Source organism: Haemorhous mexicanus, chromosome 5 (genome assembly GCF_027477595.1).
Source record: "Haemorhous mexicanus isolate bHaeMex1 chromosome 5, bHaeMex1.pri, whole genome shotgun sequence".
Lineage (NCBI taxonomy): Eukaryota > Metazoa > Chordata > Aves > Passeriformes > Fringillidae > Haemorhous > Haemorhous mexicanus.
In genome coordinates, this window is record NC_082345.1 from 3748619 (window position 1) to 3769382 (window position 20764).

Here is a 20764-nt window from a genome sequence, read left to right on the forward strand (position 1 = left end):
AGAAAAATTCTGGTGGTGTGATTGAAATGATGAAACATTGGATTAGGAATTGTTTGTTCAGAGGGATTTTATGTTTGAGTGTGTTCAGCATTGGTAATGACTCTATACAATGAAAAAAACCAAACACAGTTGAAATATTTTGTTAATAGTAGCAAGACAAAATTATAGGCATTCTTGGGAAACTTCAAGACTTTAACTTTTTTCCTTCTGGATGGGTTGCACAAAAATCCATTTTGGTCATGAAGATTTTTAATGTCCTCACTTTGTTGTCTAGCAATATTGATTTAGGGTTATTCTGTTTTGTTCATAATTGCCAGGCAAAAATAGTGTGGAAATATGAGAGATGAGCAGAATGGTCAATACAGAGCAAAGTATCCCTGTAGCCATGGTGGGGTTTTTTTGTTTTTTTTTTTTCCAGTTTGCAGGGAGGCTGAGCATTTTTGTGTTTGTTTTTCTGTATGATCTGTTAGCTCAGGATTAGGCTCTTTAGTTGTGGTGTAAATCCTGTTCTTGGCCTACCATGAATATTAATTAATTTCTGTACTTATCCCTGCCCTGTTGCAGAACCAGCTCCTTTTTAGTAAGGCAATAGAAGCAGGAATGAGATGACACAAGGAAGTCAAAGAGAATCTGGGATCAGATCAAGGGCAAACACCCTTGTTCCAAAATTATAAAACAGAGGAAGAGAGATAATTAGAAAAGTTGGAAGGTATTTAAGCATGAGGATTTCCTTTTTATGCACCCTTAACTTTTAGAGGGGCATTGCTGTGAGGCATTACTGCAAGCATGACTTTTTAATAGACCTCAATAAAAGAAACATTAGCAAGAAAGCCTTTATAGAGGTAAGTGGTGGTTTTTGTCATTCTGGGTTCTTTTTTGTACAAAGTGGAACCTTTTAGGAGCTGACTCCTGGCTCAGACTTGATTAAAGGAATATTATTTTGCAGTTGACCTTTGCAGGGCTCCTGGTGAGTACTTGGCTGTTGTTGGTACCTTTCATCACCTACAGGAAACTGAGGGAGGGACCTTGTCCCACAGCAAAGGGGCTGTCCTGTTTGTTTTTCTCATGCAGATCTGAGGAGAATATCTAGGCCAATATCTAGGGGCTGTCATGTTTGTTTTCCTCATGCAGATCTGAGGAGAATATCTAGCCCAAGGTGTCTCCAGAAATCCCTGCCTTTCAGACTGCCCTGAGCTCTGTCCTGGCCAGAGTCCTGCTCCTAGCTGGATTGCCCAGTTTTTAACACCCAACCAACCAAATGAAAAAAAAAAAAAAAACCAACCAAAAAAACCCCAACCCTCCCCCCCAAAACACCACATTTAAACAATAAACCACATTTTTACAGCTCTTATCACTACCACTTTATATGTGACTTATTCCCATTGCAACAGGAATTAGCAGTTCTGCTCTATTGGGAGCATGGCAGATTCTTCAGAGGGAACAGAGCACTCTAAGAAAACTGCCACCTTGTCCTTGTTAGACACTATTAAATTATTGATTCTTCAAAATCATGTGCCACTTTTGTTTTTTGTTAGACCTGATAATTGGCCTGAAACCAGGTTTTTTTCTCTTTTTCTTTCCCCCTTTTTCCCCTACATGCATTGCTAGACTGATAAAGTCTATTACAAACCTTGCTTTTCATAGTTGTATTGATTTTTTTTTTTTTAAGGTAGATTTAACTTGGCATGTGATTTAATTGCATTATAATAAACCAATAATTTGTGAAGTAGAGCTCAATAATGAGGGGTTCAGGGGCTGTGGTCAGTAGCAATGATGGAGCAAAAGAAAAAAAGGTCAGAGGTGCTGAATTTTGTCACAGGCTGTTTTGAGTCAGAGCAGAAGGTTTCTGATTTTGATGGCAATATCAGAAGAGACTGGAAAACATCACCAAGAGTGCAGTGCTTTGATCCCAGGGGGCTGGATGATTCAGTCAGTGATTTTAACTGGGGTAAGTGCAAAGGCAAAGGGAAGAAATGGCATTTGAGGAAATGAAGAGATGGACTGAAAATTCTGGCATCCAGATGTCTCAATCCTGTGACTCTTTTGTGATTCCCAGGTAAAGGACAGCATGAACTGCTGAAGACTGTCTGGTTTTACAATTGTCTATAAAATTGTCTACAAAAAATCAAATTGATTTGATGTGCAGGAGTATAGGAAAAGAAATTAAGAGGTTGGTAGAAGTTTTTAGGTGTTTCAGAGGCTGTGGCCATGGAGTGCTCTGTCTTCTCTTGGGATAAAAATTTAATGAATCCAAATTTTGATACAGCTTCAAAGTAATTTCTGATTACATCATGATGGGGAAACTCCTCCTCCTCCTCAGCTACAAAGAGAAAATTATTGGCGCTAAAACTAATTTATTACTACAGACCATGCTTAAAATAACTTTTATGGCCACAGTGGCTGTAATGTGGTGGATGTCTGTAGGTGTATTGATGTGAAAACCCCTGCTTTCCTTTGAGGAAGGGATTTCAAAGAGCTGCCTGAATTTGTGCTTTCCTAAATAGACAGAAGAGATTCAAGATCTTCCTGGTGATAGAGTTCTCCAGTGCTAGGAAGGGCCAGGTTCCCAATCTGTGCACAGTGTTAAATTTATACCAGTCTGAACCAAATGTTCTGTCATTCACCTTTTGGCCCTGAGTGTAACTCTGGAGTTACTCACTGTTCCTTCATGCTGCTTCCCATCCTTCTTTTAAAGGGATTCCTGTTTTCTGCCTTCCTTCTTCCACATCTCGAGAAGTCTCACACAACAAAGAGCTGTGGTAACTTTATACAAGGCAAGAGTAGCATCTTTTTTTAAACAAGCTCCTTGATTTGTTAAATTTTCTCGTGAATATTGGGGGTTTTTTTATGGTGTGCTTTGCCCTGCTGAAGAAGTAAGAGAGCCTGACTTTTCAGGCTGCAGCAGGAGAGTTGCCTGGATTATTTCAGCTCTCATTTTACAAGAGGGCCAGCAAAGGAAGGACTTGATAGCAGGCAGCTGGGAAATTCAGTTACTTTGCTACTGAGCACAGTGGACATTTTGGTAATCTCTAGTGCAGAGGTACACCAAGGATGGATGTTTTATTTACTCTGTCCATGCTCTCTGTTTTGCTGTTTCTGTGGAATGTCATGTGTTTTTTGTTTTGTCTTTTTTTTGTTGTTTTTTTTTTCCCTTTGCTGAAGAGGAAAATTGAAACAAAAAAGGTCAGCTAGAAGCACAAGCACAGTTACTTTCCACAGCCTGGTTTCTGCTGCTCTGAGCACCTGTGGCAAACAGCCTCCCCTTCTCAGCCAGTGGTAGGATGGAAAAACACCCTGAAATAAATGCAGGGTGGTGGACAGGGATCTGATGGGTGGTTCTGCCACGTGGCAGTATCTAGAAATTGATGTCTAGAATGTTCCTCAAGTCCCACCAAATGTGCTAAGCCTGAGAATTAAGGTCTGAGCATTTCTGCTCACATTTCAGAGTGACCAGTGAGGAACCAAGCCCTTCCTGCCCTCTCCTCCTCCTTCCCAAAACCCAAATGATTTTTCTTACTGCTCTCTCTGAAACCACAGGTGATGCTTCCCACACATCTCCAGCTGGACCAGCCCTTGTCAAAGGTCTGGGAATTGATGCAGGTTTTGAGAGAATTCCCAATCTTATGATGTCCCTTGGTGGGTGTGGGTGGTGAATTTAATCACACCAGTAACACCCTGTGTCTGTTTCCAACTGCTGTGCTCTCTGTGCTCACCGTTTCAGTCTGTAGTGGCATTTGTAGACATTAATCTGATATTCCTAAACAATGTCCTGTTGTGAGTTTTGTTTGCTTACCCATGTGAGTATCTAAAGAGACAGGTTTGTCTTTTGTAGTGCTAGCAAGAAATCCCAGGTCTGTTGGGATATAAGACCAGCTGTGTACTGACTTCAGGAAAGCAGACACTTAGCCTCTGCAGTTCTTTTTATTAATGATCTCTCTTTGGTTCAATTGGAAAAATAATAATTGTAGGTTCTTATTAAGATATGCCTCTAGCAGGTAGAAAAGGATTTTACATATGAATCTATTTGACATTGTAACTTTAGTGCACTGAGGTTCAGAAGTGGATCCAAGCTGGATATATGAAAATAATTTTTATAATACCTGAGACTAATATAATTTGTCTCTTCTTTCAAAATAAAAATAGTACTGATTGATTTTCAATTTATTAAACCTGATCCTTGCAGAGTTTAAAAACCAAACACTGTGGCAGGAGGAATCTAAAGTAAAACCAGATCTCCTTGTCTACCCTGTAAGGAGCTGAAGCTGAAAATGATGCAGAAATAAACAAGGAAACAGCTTGTGACAACAGCCACTGAAATCTAATATCTGGCTGTGAATAAACCAAGTCTGACTTTGATAGAGGGAACCAAGGGAGTATAAACACTCAAAAGGTGGCAATAACAACAGCAAAAACAACAACAATAATAATTATTATTAGTAGTAGTAATTTTGATCTCCAATGGCAATGAAGATGGACAACTTTTAGATATCAGGCTGGAGTTACAAAGCTTTGCAGCAGTATAAGTAACATGAAATACTTTTTGCAGTGCTGTTGTCTTCCCCTCACATTTCTGTCTTGCTTTGTATCCATCCCACTCTTGGGTGGTGTTTTATCCATCTCTTTAGGATAACTATTCTACAGTGGAATTATAGTGCAGCATTTTGAAATTATACTGTTGAATATAATCTTTTAAGTGTCTGACTGGCACATGAGTGGTGTGGAGGCTCCCCTTCCTTTTGGCATTCTGACAAAATGATGCAGCACCTCACCCATCAGAGAGAAGGGATGGGCACTTGTGTGGCAAATGTGACAAATCTGCCTGTGGTACATTGGGAAAAATTGTACTTCTAGAGATGCTGGGAGTAGTCTTGCATTGTGTATCTGGTGAAATGAGGATTTTTGTTAGTCAAGGAACTTTCACAAATGTAGAGGTAAGCAGACCTGCTGCAGGGTTAGACATGGAGATGTTTTTGGGGGTCTCAGTGTCTCCCCGTGGGGTAGAGGGTGTGTTATTTATTTAATTGAGTACTTCTAAAACCGGGATTATAGATGCATCACACTAAAGGATGTCTTGTCTCCTTTGACCTTACCAGTAATGCTTTTATCTTTGCCTTGCAAAGAGGCTTTTCCCTGGGCACTCACCCATCAGCTCCTGAAAGGCCAAAAGATGTAATTTGGAGGAGGTTTTTTGTTGGTTTTAGATTTCTTTAGGGTTTTTTTAATTTTATTTTTAATTTTTTTTCCTAGGTTACATAAATGGCTGATTTAGGAACAAAATATGATGTTAAACAAACTGGCCTGTGATGATTTCTTTTTCCTGTGTGCTGCACTGCCATCTCCACACACTGCCTCTCTCTTCTCCACATCCTCAGCCTTGCTGGTGTGCACCAAGAGACTCACATTAAAAACAGAAAAAAATTAAACAAAAATGTAGTGAGTTAATTACAGCTACTTATAATGCTGTGGAAGAAATGTTTTAAAAAATAGTCACAAAATCCCTTTCCTACTGATATTACTAATTTCCCAGAGAAGCAGTGGCTCTAGATCTGTTCAGGTGGCCACTTCCCCTCCCTTTGAAGTGTGTGACTGTACTTTTTCAAGACAAGGTTGTGCCAAACTAATTGATTCTTTTCTTTCCCCTTCTTATTAAATAAGTTTGGCTGAGCCACGTTAACTTGGATTAAATACAAGCAAAAAAGAAAACTCACATTGGTTCAGGAAGTTTGTTTTGTGGCTCTTTGGAAAAGAACATTCTGTCCACTCTTTGTAAAACCAATACAAACAGTCTTTTGGCACACACACTATTCTTTGTAGGTAACTTGCTTTAAATTTTCTCTCTGTTATTTTGCAAGATTGAGTATCACAGCCCATATTTCCTGGATAAATCCTGCCTTGTGTAATTGTGCTTTCACTTTGGAAGTTACACCTGCAGTGATAGTTGGTTTAACACAATTAAATCTTCTAAACACTATTTGAGATCTGCTGATGAAAAATGCTAAATAATGGAAATGGTGATGATAAATTTCAGTAAATGTGGTTTATGTAATAGCACTTATTTAGAAGTGGTTATATCTCATTGTAGAAATGATCATATAAATATGATGTTAAGGAAAAAGTGCTGTAGAGACACAGAGTAAAGCTACAAGAGGTTTTTATTTATTTTGTAATTGAGGAATTGTGTGTGAGTTTTGTGGAGAAATGTCCTTTTCTCTTTTAACTTTTTAAAGGATATCTTTATAAGGTTTTTTATCCTTCTATCATTTAAAGGTACTCTGTGCTACTAAAGGGGGGCTGGGATAATGCATTTCATGTGCTTGTAGCAGGCATTTCTCACACTTGAGAATCTGGCAGGAGCTGCCAGAATTGGGAGTAACAGCAGAGAAGGAAATGTGCACTGTGCAACCTGAGTCAAACAGGGAGCAATCTCTGGTGCCCTCTTTTGATAATATATTTGGTGGAACCAGTTAGGGGATGATCTTTAGTGATATTAATAAATTACTGGACTGATTCTTCAAGTGTCTGTAACTTCTGCTGGCTTGGGCTCTTACTGGAAGGGAAAACAAAGATGTCCTGTACCTTGTAGGAGGCAGTCCTACACGTAGTAAATAATATTCCTAGAGAGTGATAAAAGCAAATCAAATCTGTCCTGTAACAGCTTGGAATTGAGCTGAGGGTTTGCACACACATTTGGATGTAAGTTTGGAGAGCTATGTTTTTTAACATCAAAGGAAAACACAGTGAAGAGCCCCAACCTTTTGAACTTTCTATTTCCATACATTTAAATCCAAAGACTAAAGTATTTTGAATGTCATGTCTGTCTTATCTTTCTAGCAAAGGCTTTTCCTCTAATTAAAAAGGCATCAATTTTTCTAATTGTTGCCAAATCCAATCTCAGCCTCCCACACAATCATTTCACCCTTGCCTCCCCCTCCCATCATTGTCTGATATTTTGTTTGCACAGTCATTATTCATTAACTGTGCTCATGTCCAGGGCAGCAAACAGAGGAATCACATCAGCAAGGAGGAGCTCAGAAACTCACCAGTGAAATCTGTTTTTTCCTTTTCTGTTTTACATTGGCTTTCAGAAGAGAATCCCAAAACCTGTAGCAAATTTCAGAGATAAGGAGCCTGGAAATGATGAGTGTGCTACTGTTTGCTGCTTCCTTTCCTTAGCAGAATTCTTTAGTCTTCCATTCTGCTGAGAAAAATTCATTTCTATGTAAGAAGCTGCTGAGAGTCTAAGTCACTATTGGAAAGGAAAGAGGTGTAGTCTGTCCATTTATTTTATTTAAGAGGTGTAGTCTGTCCATTTATTTTATTTATAAATTCTTTCAGAATCACACACAGTCATTAGTTAGAGTTGGGAGGGACCTCTGGAGATCATCTCATCCAAGGCAGGGGTCACCTAGAGCAGGTTACACAAGAACAGGTGGGTTGTGAATCTCCAGGAAAGGGAGATTCCACAGCCTCCCTGGGCAGCTGTTCCAGGGTGAAGTTCTTCCTCATGGTGAAGTTCTTCCTCATGTTGAGGTGCAACTCACTGTGGTTTAGTTTATGGCCCCTGCTCCTTGTCCTGTCACTGGGCACCACAGAAAAGAGCCTGGCAGCATCCTCTTGGCACCCCTTTGACATGTTTAGATGTATTGATGAGATCCCCTCTGTCTTCTCTTCCCTGGACTGACCAAGCTCAGCTCCCACAGTCTCCTCCTGAGAGAGGCACTCCAGACCCCTCATCATCATTATGTCCCTCTGCTGCTCCAGTAGCTTCCTTCTCTTCTTTTCCTCCTTCTCTTCTTTTCCTCCTTCTCTTCTTTTCCTCCTTCTCTTCTTTTCCTCCTTCTCTTCTTTTCCTCCTTCTCTTCTTTTCCTCCTTCTCTTCTTTTCCTCCTTCTCTTCTTTTCCTCCTTCTCTTCTTTTCCTCCTTCTCTTCTTTTCCTCCTTCTCTTCTTTTCCTCCTTCTCTTCTTTTCCTCCTCCTCTCCTCTCCTCTCCTCTCCTCTCCTCTCCTCTCCTCTCCTCTCCTCTCCTCTCCTCTCCTCTCCTCTCCTCTCCTCTCCTCTCCTCTCCTCTCCTCTCCTCTCCTCTCCTCTCCTCTCCTCTCCTCTCCTCTCCTCTCCTCTCCTCTCCTCTCCTCTCCTCTCCTCTCCTCTCCTCTCCTCTCCTCTCCTCTCCTCTCCTCTCCTCTCCTCTCCTCTCCTCTCCTCTCCTCTCCTCTCCTCTCCTCTCCTCTCCTCTCCTCTCCTCTCCTCTCCTCTCCTCTCCTCTCCTCTCCTCTCCTCTCCTCTCCTCTCCCTCTTTTCCCTCTTTTCCCTCTTCTTTTCCTTCATTTCCCCCTTTGTTTCCTTCCTTCTTTTCTGACTTTTTCCATGTTTTGAAGTAAATAAAATGGGCATGGAAGGCTGGAGAGTCTTGCCTGAGGTCACTGAGCTGGGAAAAGCTGAGGCTCATGAATGCGAATCCAACTGTGCTGCCTTAAGGTGTTTTGCCCATGTGTTGTATTGTCCTTTCTTCTGTGAGGCTTTCCTGGTCAGAAAAAAAAAAAAACATTAATTGTTTATCTCCCCATTAAATATTAAAATGTTATGTTTTCAACAGAAATAGGTGATTAGCAGATAAACCACCAGTAGAATCTGGTCATACGAGTAAGCAGATTGGTAAGGTTTAGTACAAAAACTAGCACAATGTACCACTTCATTTTTACATTAATTTGCAGCCACTGGATCAATTCAGATTGATTGCATTGACCTGTTGTCACTTGTCCCAACTCACTGGAGTTGACTTGGTACTGCTTCTTCCTAGTTCTCTTGCTATATCAAATTGATCTGTATGTTTTAATTAATTTTAATTGGATTTATTGTAAATGGCCTTGTAAGGGAGAGGAAATGGAACATCTCGTAGAAGCCACAGGATTGGGATAATGCCACAATGAAAGCCTAAAGAGAGTAATTAATGAGAAAATTCTGCTGTAAATTGGTCAGATTTGCTAAAATTTGAAGAACTGGTCAGTGCCTGGAATAGTGCAGTTATGAAGCTGGAAGTGACTCCTGTTACAGCTAAGTTAGAATGAAGTGTTGGATATGAATAAAGACATGAAATAAAAAAGGATGAATGTCTTGAATGTCAGATTCAAAACTGAGGGGTTACAAAATGTGAAGGGTTTGTGGTGGAGGCTGTTCAGTTATCCTGACCATGGGGTTCCTGTTAGCTGCACAGAGCAGCTCTTTTTGGTACTGCTGGCATTTAGGAAACTCTCACTGACAGTAGTGGGTGAACTCTAACCAGAACTGTATTTCTCCCTGTCATCCACTGAGGGAAATCACATTTTAAGAAGTCAGGGATTAGCAAGCTGAACTCATTGTGTAATGTGCAGTGGGATTGCAAAGCTGAACCTGTTTCTTTTCTGGTTTTCAGTGATTTGTCCTGTTGGGCAGCTGCCTTCTGAGTGCCTCTGCAGAGATGCCAGCCAGCTGAATTAAGCACTAGCAGGGACAGTATCTAGCCAGGCTGAAGTTCTAAGCCCAGGCATTTGCACAAGTGGCATTTGCACAAGTGATCACTGGTGAGTTGCACACGAGCACAGCTTCTCTCCTTCCTCTCTGTCTCTTGAACCACTGGCATTTGTTACAAACTCTGTTTCTGGATGCACAGGCTGGCCTGCCTCACTTGTCTTTCCCAGAGTGTGACTGATGGGCTTAGAGAATGCGAAAAACACCAATCACTTGTTTTTAAAATGTTAAAAGTTTAATAGTAATGAAATGGTTATTAAAATAGTAATATAATTAGAGTAATAAAAATTTGGACAATTAGGGTTTAGGACAATATGAGACAATAAAAAACAGAGTTAGGGACAGTCTGGGTACCTCTTTCTAGGCTAAATAAGCCTGAAAAAGGACCCACGTTAACAGAGGATTAACCCTTAAAAGCAACAGCCTGTTGCACATTCATACACCTATTACTTGATGCATAAATTCCATTCAAACACAGGATTCTGTCTGGGCAGTGTCAGCTTCTTCCTCTGAATCCTGGTGGCACCTTCAGGGCTGAGGGGGCAGGAAAAAGTTAGTGTCTTTTGATAAGAGACCAATAAATTCTCTTTCTCTGAAAGATTTTGGTGTCCTGTGGCTGCTCTCTGGTGTGAGTACCTCATTCCTTTCTTTAAAAAATTATCTCACATACATAGTTGTTATTTTAACATTATGTTATGACCTAAAACTATATTTAACACACCACTTAAGAAAATTAATACAGCATAACTTTCTAACATAACATATATAATATTCATTTTAATATTTGCATGTTTATGGAATATTTTCCCCTCTCTCTCCACTGAATGAGTAATGTCCTGGTGAGGCCAAACTTCAATTCTGTAGCATCTGTGTCTTATACTAGATGATATCACTGTGCTTTTTTTAAGCAAAGGAGATTTTTTACCCTCTTCCTTAGTGCTTCATAGCCTGGAAATCCAAGCTGTGGGGTTCTGATAACAGAAGTAGTGACTGGCTGCTGTCAGCACCAGGGTGATTAAAAATGTGTGTGCGTGCTGGTTCACTCCCTTTCCAGCTGAATAGAAAATGAAACTGCCCAAAGCCTTTTATGTAAGTGCATGGATTTGGGTTTTTTTTTTCCTGTTTAAATCTCTGTGTGGCTGTGTGCAGACAAACTTCATCCCCAGCTTCCTTTTGAAGATGCTGTGTAAAGAAAAGAGGGAGCTTGTTCTGACCTCTGAGGCGTGATCCTGTTTCCAGCTCAGTATCAGACAAAACCTCTCTACAAAAGGCAATAGCTAACCATTTATTTTTATTTTAGGGGAAGGTGGTTTCTAGTCAGTTTTTCCAATCTGTGATTTTCCTTGATAAGACAATGCCAATCTGCTTCTTGCAGCAGCTGAACTGCTGTGATTCGTTGACAGCAAATGTGTGGAGAGCTGCCTTACACCTTGTAACCCCCTGCTTTATTCAAGACTGCCATGCTGGGCTGACTGCTGTTTTCCTGGGAGTGTGGCACCAAGGAATTATTGATGAGATGCAGCCTGGTCTGTAGAACACACGTTTGCTATTAAAAACAACATATGTGCCCTTAGCTGTAGCTAATGATTTAAAAATCTCTGTGGAATTTGGGGAGATAGCCCCTCTGGACATGGAAAGAATCCCATTAAAGCATCAGCATGACCCAGCTCAGCATCAGGTGCTGAATTGTCCTATGAACATCAGAGTGGGGGCTTTGTGCTTTAGGCAGAACTACCTGAAGGTCTCTTTTGGGACAGCAGGAGGAGCCCCCTCTAAGGATGGGTGCAGGAAGGGTAAAATGCATCCAGGGCACTTGTCTCTGGCTCTTTCAGGTTCTTGCCATATGAAAAAGGCTGGTTGGAATATTTGGACAAAGACCTGAAGGTCAGTGCTGTCCTGAGCTGTACTTGCTGCCTTGATTAGAAACAGAGTTGGAAAATCACCCTGGCCTGAAAAATGATGAGGGTAATTCTGCTTTCTGCTGGAGGGGGCAAAGGCAGAGCAAGGAATACAGGTACATTATTTCAAGGTCCAGTAGCCTATTAAGCCAGACTAATATAAGTAGGCTTTAATTAGTGGAAAGTTTAGGAAAAAAAATTTGGTGCTATTGTCACAAAACAAGTTGGAACATACCTGTCCTTAAGTTCCTTTCCTTTTTATTGCTGCTGCTTTTCCTGCTTCAGCTCATGCATAGCAGCTGCTGTCTTGGGAACCACTGAAGGGAGATGCAGTTCCTTTCTGCTGCTGGAGAACTCTGAACCTCAGCACTTAAATAATACAGCAACTTCAGTGCTCACAGCAGCAGCTTTGGAGGAGAGAGGTTTTCAAATAGTTGCAGTTGATTTTCAGGGTGTGTAGAAATAGAGAAAGCAAGGTAGTTATTGAAGCAGTTATTTATTTAGAATTGTTGTCACTTGGGTAGGTGCACCTCATTTTTGGTCGTAAATATTTTCAACTATTTAAACTTAGAGACCACAGATTTTTCTAGAAGCTAGAAAATTCCAGCAGAAGCACATCTGTGTCTTGGTCAGGGGGACACCAGTTTAGGACAAATGTCTGTGTGCTGTGTCTGAGGTGTCAGTCTGACTCACAGCATGGAATGCCTGCGTGGGGGAGAAGGCAGAAACCTTTGCTCCCTGGTGACATGGGTGGGAAACCATCTCCATGTGGAGAGGTTCCCTTTGGAACTGCACATCACCAGGAAGGTGCTTTGACAATTCCCTTTATTCACAAAGACTGAGTCGAGCCAGTGCCTGCTTATCAGGCCAGGTGGTGATTGTGCTGTGACATCAATCACAGCTCTGAGCACACCCAGTTCCATGGCTTTGCCCGTGGCTGCACCTAAGAAATGCGTGTGAACTCCAAGGCAGGTTTTTAGTTTGTTGTTTCAGTTGTTTTTTTGGGTTTTTTTCCTATTTCTGAGAGCACTATAGAGCACAGAACTTCAAGTGCAGGGTGTCTGGGGAGTGTCCTGCCCTTGGGGTTGAGTGGTGCTTTGCACTTTGCTTGCAGTTCTGCCCCATTACTGTTTGCTTTAACACAGAGAAAGCAAGACTGAAGCCTGTTGTTTCTTGCTACCTGCAAGTGCAGTGTAGACTTTTGAAGCTACAGTTTGAACTTTCATCTGGAAGCTGAATTTTCTTATACTTTTTTTGTTATTTTTTAAAAATTAATTTCTAGTTCTTAATTAAAATGTCAGAACAGTATTATCACAGAATCATAAAATATTTTACATTGTGGGGATCTTTAAAGATCATCTAGTACAGCCCCCTGCAATGGAGAGGGACATGTTCAGGTAGCTCAGGTTTCTCAGAGCCCCATCCAACCTGGCCATGAATATTTCCAGGGATGGGACATCCACCACCCCTCTGGGTAACCTCTTTTACCACCTTCATTGTAAAAAACATCCTTATATCCATTCTATTAAACCTTCTTTTACTTTAAAACCATTATCTCTTCTTGTCCTATTGCAGTGGGCCCTGATAAAAGTCTGTCCTCATCTTTCCTGCAGGCTCCCTTGAGGTACCAAATCACTGAAGTGATGGGCTAACAGAAATATTGTAGGATCAGGTAAATGAACCTCCTGCCTCAGGTGGTTGGGTGCAGAAACACACTGACAGCAACTGTAAACCATCATGAGCCTGCAAAAGATTAATGGCTAGCTACCAGTGGCTGTTTTGAAACTCAAGAAGAATGATAGCTTAAGCCATTGGTATAAATCAAACCACCATGTTGTTAGCATGAATTTTGCTTAGATCAAAAAACACTGAAGCTGGATGGATTTTCCTGATGATTTTACTACAGCAAAAATTAACTTCTATTTCTTGACAGGAGTAAATGAGAGATAATGAGATTTTATTATCTGCTCCAGTCACCTGTGGCTTTGATTTAAAAAACTAAATTCCTCAGAGCCATTGGATTTTTGTTTTTTTTTTAATCCTGTAATTCAAAACAAATGGTTACCAAATCTTTTAAATCCTGAGACCTGGCTGCTCAGGTGGGGGATGTGCTTTAGGCCAGGCAGAGAAATCTGGGCATTTTCAGGGTTGTCATTGCCTGTGGTGAGGGCTGCTGGTGCCCACGAGCCTGGCTCTGCAGGGGAAATCTCAGTGTCACAAACCAGAGCCACGCTGCTCTCCGAGTGTTGACAGCTTGTCATTCCAGACTGTGCTTTTTCCTCCTGGCTGGTGGTTGGAAAGGTTTGGAAATGATCATAATCTCTCCTCCAGTGACTGGGGAAGTATCAGGGTTTGTTCTTTACAGATTTAGGGGGGAAAAAAACCCACTTTGCTTTTCATTTGTGCTGAGTTTGCAATTATTTTATTGTCTCAGTTGGATTTTCATGGCATATCCAAAATCGTTAATGCCCCGTGGAGAGGGAGGGGAGGTGAAGAAAAGAAGTGGAGAAGAGAGAGGAAGGACAGAATGGTAGCTAAAGACACTGGGGTTTTCTTGGCTTTAGGTGGGGTGTTTATCTTACAGCAGCTATTCCTGGTCCCTGGGGGAGCACGTGGAGAGGGTGGGGTGACAGTGGTGTGTCATGGACCTTGGCACTGCCTCACCACGGGGCAGGAAGGAATTGGGATCTTCTCTCTCCTTTTATCTGGGGCTCTAGAAGAATTTGATTGCTTAATGCATCAGTGTGGCCATTCTCTGCTCTGGCCATGCAGGCTGGGGTGCTCAAAGTGGAATTGTGAGATCCAGTGACATAAAAACAAACCCCAGCAATGAAGTGGAGAGCACCTTTGCCCCCTGCCATCAGAGGGACAGGGCTGGGTGAAGCCAGTCAGTCTGACTTGGCTCCCACCTTTGTTTGGAGGTTGCTGTGGTGATGAATAACCTTTGCAGAGGGTGTGAGAGCCTGTGTGGCTCTGGCAGATCAAACAAAGCCCAGGGTTTCTCACCCCCACATCGGAGCGTGTGCCCTGGTGGTGGATTGGGCTCCCAAAATCAGTTAAACCTGCTCTGAGCTGGTTATTGACATGGCAGGGATCTCCTCAGCACTTCCCCTGGTTGCTCTCCCAGCAGGCAGCAGGAGCCTGGGTGATGGCAAGCAGTGCCCTTGTTCCCTTGTGTGGCAGGGGAGCTGATGTGCCTTATTTTGTGGTTTATTTTGTGGTTTATTTTGTGGTTTATTTTGTGGTTTATTTTGTGGTTTATTTTGAGCCTTATTTTGAGCCTTATTTTGAGCCTTATTTTGTGCCTTATTTTGAGCCTTATTTTGAGCCTTATTTTGTGCCTTTTTTTGTGCAATCATATGACACCAGAGCTTTGTCTCCTTACCTGCCCTTGAGGAAGGAGGAGAGCAGGTGGAGCAAGAGACTGGCAGAGGTACTCTGTAGAAGGAAAGAGGGAAATATTATTATTCAAAAGTCCTCTCCTTTATTATTTTTTCCCCTACCATTGCATTTTACTTACTGAGGAAACATTTGTTTCGTTTTACTTCCCATTTATCAATAAGTGTTACAACAAATTATTGTTTAATTCTCTGCAGCTCAAAATAGAAGTGTGCTTTTCATACTAAGACACAAAAATCTGACCTAACAACTGCATAGTAATGCAAAAGTGGGTGAAATTTGGAATTCTACATAAGCATTACATGCTTTCCTCATGAATTCACACAAGTACAAGTACACTTGGATGATACAGGTGTCTGAAGATGCTGCAAGTATCACTTCTAGGTAAGAATTGCCTTCAAAAAGAAGGTCTTGGAAACTTGTTTTCCCCCTCCTAGAAAACCCTAGCAGGAACTGGCAAGGATGAATTGCCACCTGAGGCAGCTCATGGAGAATTTTCCTCCCTGCCTATCACCCTGGTACCCAACATCTGTGAAGCTGCCCTGTGCACAACTCATAGGAAATGCTCTATGAAAAACCGAGTCACTCAGAGATGATCCAGTGGCCATGACAAACATTGTGATGTTCAAAATCTCTATTTTTGATTCATAAGTCCTGAAATTTAAAAAAAAAAAAAGAATGTGAATTACTCAGCTCTGTGTCAGCTCTCCATCTCCTCACAGACCTTCAAAATGGGAGCTTTCATTTGTCAGGCAGTGCCTTGATCTTGGCCCTGAAGGACCAAAGAGGAAGATGAAAACTTTTTAAAAGCAGTGAGGCTTCTTGCAGTGTTTAAGATGAAGGTGGCAAAGGCAGGTCCATGGCTCTCCATTGCACCACTGATGGATCTTCTTTCTGAGCTAGAACATTGGGGAAATAACCTCCTCTCCTTGCAGCAGTGGTTTGAGGCTTGTCATCTTCAAGTGGTCCCCAGCACAATTTAAACACGCTGTCAGCTCCTTTTAGTGACTGACTTAGTTAAAATCACCTTCAGTGAGGAGTATTTAATTACATCTTCTAATACCTTCTTCTGGCTGCCCTCCTGGATTTTGGAGGATCTGGAGAGTGCTGCTAGCAGAGTGGAGCCAGCATTCACAGCAATGAATTCATGGCAGTGCCATAGCTGTGATTTTTACATCTGACACATTCTCCAAGGCTAGCACAGTACCTCCCATACTCCTTCAAATTCATTTGTTCCATTTCAGCTCAGCCTTTTGAAATATTTTGTGATGAATGAGTGTGCTGTACAAGCTGGTGATCAGGAGCAGCTGTTCAGACTCATACATTCAATTGAATCCATCTGTCAGTGGGCTCTTTAAAGTGTGAGTTTCACATTGTCAGGAGACCTGATTGCACCAGAGCAGTATCTGGGTGCAGTTTGCCAAAAAGGAAAGGACAAACCTAAATGAAGAGTGCTTGGATGGGCTCTGGGATCCCCCTGTGGCCTCATCTGCAGAGCTGTGATTTAGCCTGCTGAGACAAGAGCAAAGTGGCTGCAAGCAGCACTTCTGCACTGACAGGCAGAGAGTTGTTCAGATGTAGACTGAAATTAGGAGCTGACTTGCAGTGAGCTTTCTAGAACTCAGGTGTGGTGGCTGCTGCTTGGTTTTTAATCCTGACCCTTTGACCTCCTCACCAGTTCTTTAAATTTTTTGGTTGTGGAGTTTTTCTTCAGAGGATGAGCTGAAGAGGAGAAGAGGTGTTTTATTCAAATCAGCAAAAGGAGACCACACTGCTTTTTGGTTTATTTGTGTTTTTTTCCCCCCAGTATGTATGCACCATATTTTATATTCATTTACCAGTAGAGATGAGCAAAATGTATCTCCTGAAGCTGTTTAGCAAACTGTATTTAAGGCAACATTTCAGCCCAACAAACTGATGTTTCCTGATTGCAGTAATTGTTCTCATAATTTTAAGTGAAATCTTCAGTCTGTAATATTCTCTGAAAATGACACACTGGATATGGGAGCCAGCTGATTCATGGCCTGAAATATGTTGATCTTATCCAGGGGTAACTTCTCTTGGCTTGCTTCTCTCAGTTTGCTCCTCACCAAGACTTTTGTGGTGAGGGCTGTGTTCGTGCTGGTCGGTGTACAGCTCCAGGGAAAAGCATTCCTTGTTCCCAGAAGCTTATTCACCCACTAATAGAATCTTCATTACATCACTTCACTTCAAGACAGGCAGCTTCTTTTGGAGGAGCAGAGCGTCCTTTGCCACTATAAAACTTTTATGGAAGTTGCAGGAGGGCCATGTTTTATTTCTAGGCTTTCTTGTGGTCTCCAGAGCTGCAGAACCCACCCTTTGCTGAAGGTCACATCTCCTGTCACCTGCAGCAGACCTGGTGGCCTTCCTCCTACCCCTGTTTTTCTGCAACAAGTTTCTCCATCTCACTTTTTTGCAAGCCCTGCAGCTGCACTGCTGCTGCATTCCTGGTGCAGAGCTGAGCCAGCACTTTTCAATTAACACTAAATTCAGGGCTGGCAGAAACACAGAGAGGATAAAAAAAAAAAAAAAAAGTAATACACCAAAACAGAACACCCACGCTGGCTTTGTGAGCTGTGTTTTGTGTCTGTTATCCTATGGTAAGAGAAGAACTCTTAGCTTTTCTTTAACACAGAGAAAGCAAGACTGAAGCCTGTTGTTTCTGGGTACCTGATAAATAGAGATGATTTTTTAAAAGTGGAAACTCATTAATGTGTTCCACATGGAGAGGTGAGAATTGCACTTAGAGTGAAGAGATTGATTGATTGATGTTGGCTTGCATTAAGAAAATATGGCTAACAGAAGGAGTCAATACATGCTCTTTTTAAACTTTTTTCCTATGGAGTACATTGTTTTTCTTGCATGTCTTTAATGAGGGAACTTAGCAGGGGAATGCTATTGCTTAGCAGTATCTTGTTATCTTCCTTTAAAATACTTGAGAGTGTTAAAATACAGTTATTAAGACCTGGCACTCATTGGAGCACCCACTTGGGACCCTGGATTACAACCATGCAGCATGTGTAAAGGAGCTGCAGATGCAGAGGGAGCATCCAGTCCTTCAGCATCCCACCTCAGCTGTGCCCCAGTGAAGGGTGTGGAGCCACAGAGCTCTGCAAAGCCATGGGCAAACCTGGCAATGCTCAGACCTCTGAGAGCTGCTGGGTTCTCCTCCCTCTCTGGGCAGATTGGTCCAGTTCTCGGCCCACCCTCCTCATATTCAGGTGGAATGTGCCTTGTTCCAGTCCAGCATGGACAGGCAGGGCATGCCAAGCCCACTGCTGCAGCTCTGATAGGTCAGGGAATTGGGAATTAAACTCTTCTCTAGACTGTGCTGATCATTAAGGATGAAATTATGTGGTTTTAAATCCAAGTTCTTCTCCTTTGGCTTTTACAAGCTGTTTTGAAATATGAGGAGTTTTGGCACCATTGTGTGCTGCAAGCAGAAAAGCTGATTATTTTGGACAAAAGAGGAGGCTGCTATGCTAATTTCTTGGTAGACTTTAATTGCTGATAAACAGGGATTGATTCAGCTTAGACAGTACTGAAATATTCCTGTGAATGGGGCGTGCTCCCCAAAGAGTTTCAGGAAACCAGGAGCTTTGGCCTGTTTGGAGGAAGGTGCAGCTGGCTGCAGCTAATAATTCCTATAAAAGAGGTGAAGTGCAGGAAAATACACTGTATAGCAAAGAAGGAAATGCATATTCCTTCTGTGCAAAGGAAAAGTTCATGATACTGGCAAGGCATTCATACACATCTACAGTTTTATAACATGAACTGGAAGCCCCAGTTCAAGGCTTCAAAGAGGAATGGTATTTTATTATTATTATTATTATTATTATCATTATTATTATTATTATCATTATTATTATCATCATTATTATTATTAATAATAATAATAATAATAATAATAATAATAATAATAATAATAATAATAATAATAATAATAATAATAATATTATGCCCTACTTTACAAGAGCAAATTGTTTTAAAAAGGAAGGGATTTCTTTGGTTTCCATGCTGATCCCCCTTCAGCATTAGGAACAGACTTTATCTACCTAAAATTCTCAGCAAAGATCACATCTGCTTTATGTTGTTGTTGACCATGGAGCACTGGCTGCTGGCAAACCCAAAATAAGAAAGCAAATGGATCAAACATGAGTCATTCTGGGTATGTGTTGCAAAGGTGGACTCATTTTTTCCTTGTTTCCCATAGTTTCTCATTCAAATAAAACTGAGGCTTCTCCTTCTTGTGTAAATGAATTATTCTTATAGGTCTTGCAAATCTTTTCTGGATACTTAAGGGGAAAAAAAAGTAGAATATTTCTTCTAGAGGTTCATGTTTCTCATGCTTCTTACTCCTATTTGGAGGAGTGAATTCAGACCAGAACTCTTTCTATGTCTTTATAATCATTACTTATCTTAAAAAAACAAAAACCACCCAAACACAAAACAAAAGAACAAACCTCAAAATCTTTCTACCATGTGGTAGAAAGATTTAGAAAAGCAGTGTCTCACTTAAATATTTAGAGTTAAGCATGCTTTTAAAGTTAATTATCAACATAAAAAATGCAGTTAGCCAAGGAGCTGTAAGCCTGCTTTCCCCTCCTCTCTTTCCCCAATCATTTCCTGCTTCCTGTAATTCCTGGTGCACTTGTGAGTGGGAATTGCTTTCTCTGCCCTCTTTTCACTGGGCTCACTACTGTTTCTTACTTAGCATTCTTTAACCAAACCCTTGCTGTTGAAACAGCAAAACCTCCCAGGTGTTATTTATAATTTACTTTAAAGATTAGGTGATGGTAAGTGGGAGGAGTTCCTGAAACCTGTTGAGATTCTGACTTTCCAGCTTTGGTTTGAGCAGCTGTGGTCTGCTCTGGGCTTTTCCTCAAAACTACACAGGTGAGCTCAGCTCCCAGGTGTTTTTAACCTTTAGTCTCCTGCCTTGGTACCCAAGACCTGGCAAAGCAAAGCTTTGGGGAGGTTGTGCCCTGTCTGACATGCAGAATACACCCAGCCTGTCACCTGCTGTTCTGAATTGCCCCATGCTCAGCTGTCAGGTGCTGCATTTGCTGTTGAAATAATAAAGCATGACATTATGTGTCCTGTGGATTGTCTCCTGTATTTTTTTTTTAATTTTTTATATGACATTATTATATGACATATTAATTGATGACATTATATCTCCTGTAGACCTCTGCAGATTCCATACCTTTGGACAAGTTTGGTAGGGATTAAAGAGGTGTGGTTGAAATGTTATGGGGTCCTTGCAAACAGGACATGACAGTCACTTTATGTGCTTGCTTTTCATTGTAAACAGTGTTTCAGAATATATTCAGTGAGGTTTGGATTGGTAAGCAATAACACTGCAAGCAGCATTTGTGTTGCTGGAAATTCTCACAGTTTTTGCACTACTTTGTAAATTTGGATTTTTTTTTTTTTCATTTCTTTCAAGTTGTATGCTTTAAAAAATTACAATAAGTAGACAAGTATACCTTTGAAAAGTCCTTATCTCCTGTGGCACAATAAAATTGACCTTGGTCCCGGGGGTTTTGAGAAGACTGCAGTAAAAGTGCAGATGTTTACCTTGCAAAACCACCTTCTCTGCTTTGAAATACTCGGTGCTTTAGTGCTTTGTTGATAGCCACTTGGTGATGCCTTCAGTTCAGCCCCTCTGAGCAGCCCGGGTCTGATTCTCCTCTTCCCTTTATGATGGTATCCACCCCTGTAAAATGCTAACGAAATGGAGAGGTGCTCCACAGGAACAAGGTCACCATTGACTTCATCAAGGGAAGAAATCTCCTTTAACGCCCTTGGAAAACTCCACAAGGAACTCAGACAATGCTTGACTCACAAAGGAGATGACATCTCTCTGCTGATATGGAAAGTCATTTGTCATTTAGGGAAGAGGTAAAGCAGCACCTCCAGTGTCAGGAGTGCCTGGCTG

At 41.4% G+C, this 20764-nt stretch overlaps 1 protein-coding gene across 6 annotated transcripts in view; it reads left to right on the top strand.

The window, feature by feature from the left end:
* EPS8 (epidermal growth factor receptor pathway substrate 8) overlaps positions 1 to 20764 on the top strand; it is a 129408-nt gene that overhangs the window by 24290 nt on the left and 84354 nt on the right. For 5 of the 6 annotated variants that reach the window (XM_059848040.1, XM_059848045.1, XM_059848042.1 and 2 more), the window contains exon 2: positions 9411 to 9558. The exons of the other annotated variant lie outside the window; for it this stretch is intronic. The gene's annotated coding sequence lies outside the window, so the exon portion shown is untranslated. The remainder of the gene's footprint in view (positions 1 to 9410; positions 9559 to 20764) is intronic. 6 annotated transcript variants of the gene reach the window in all.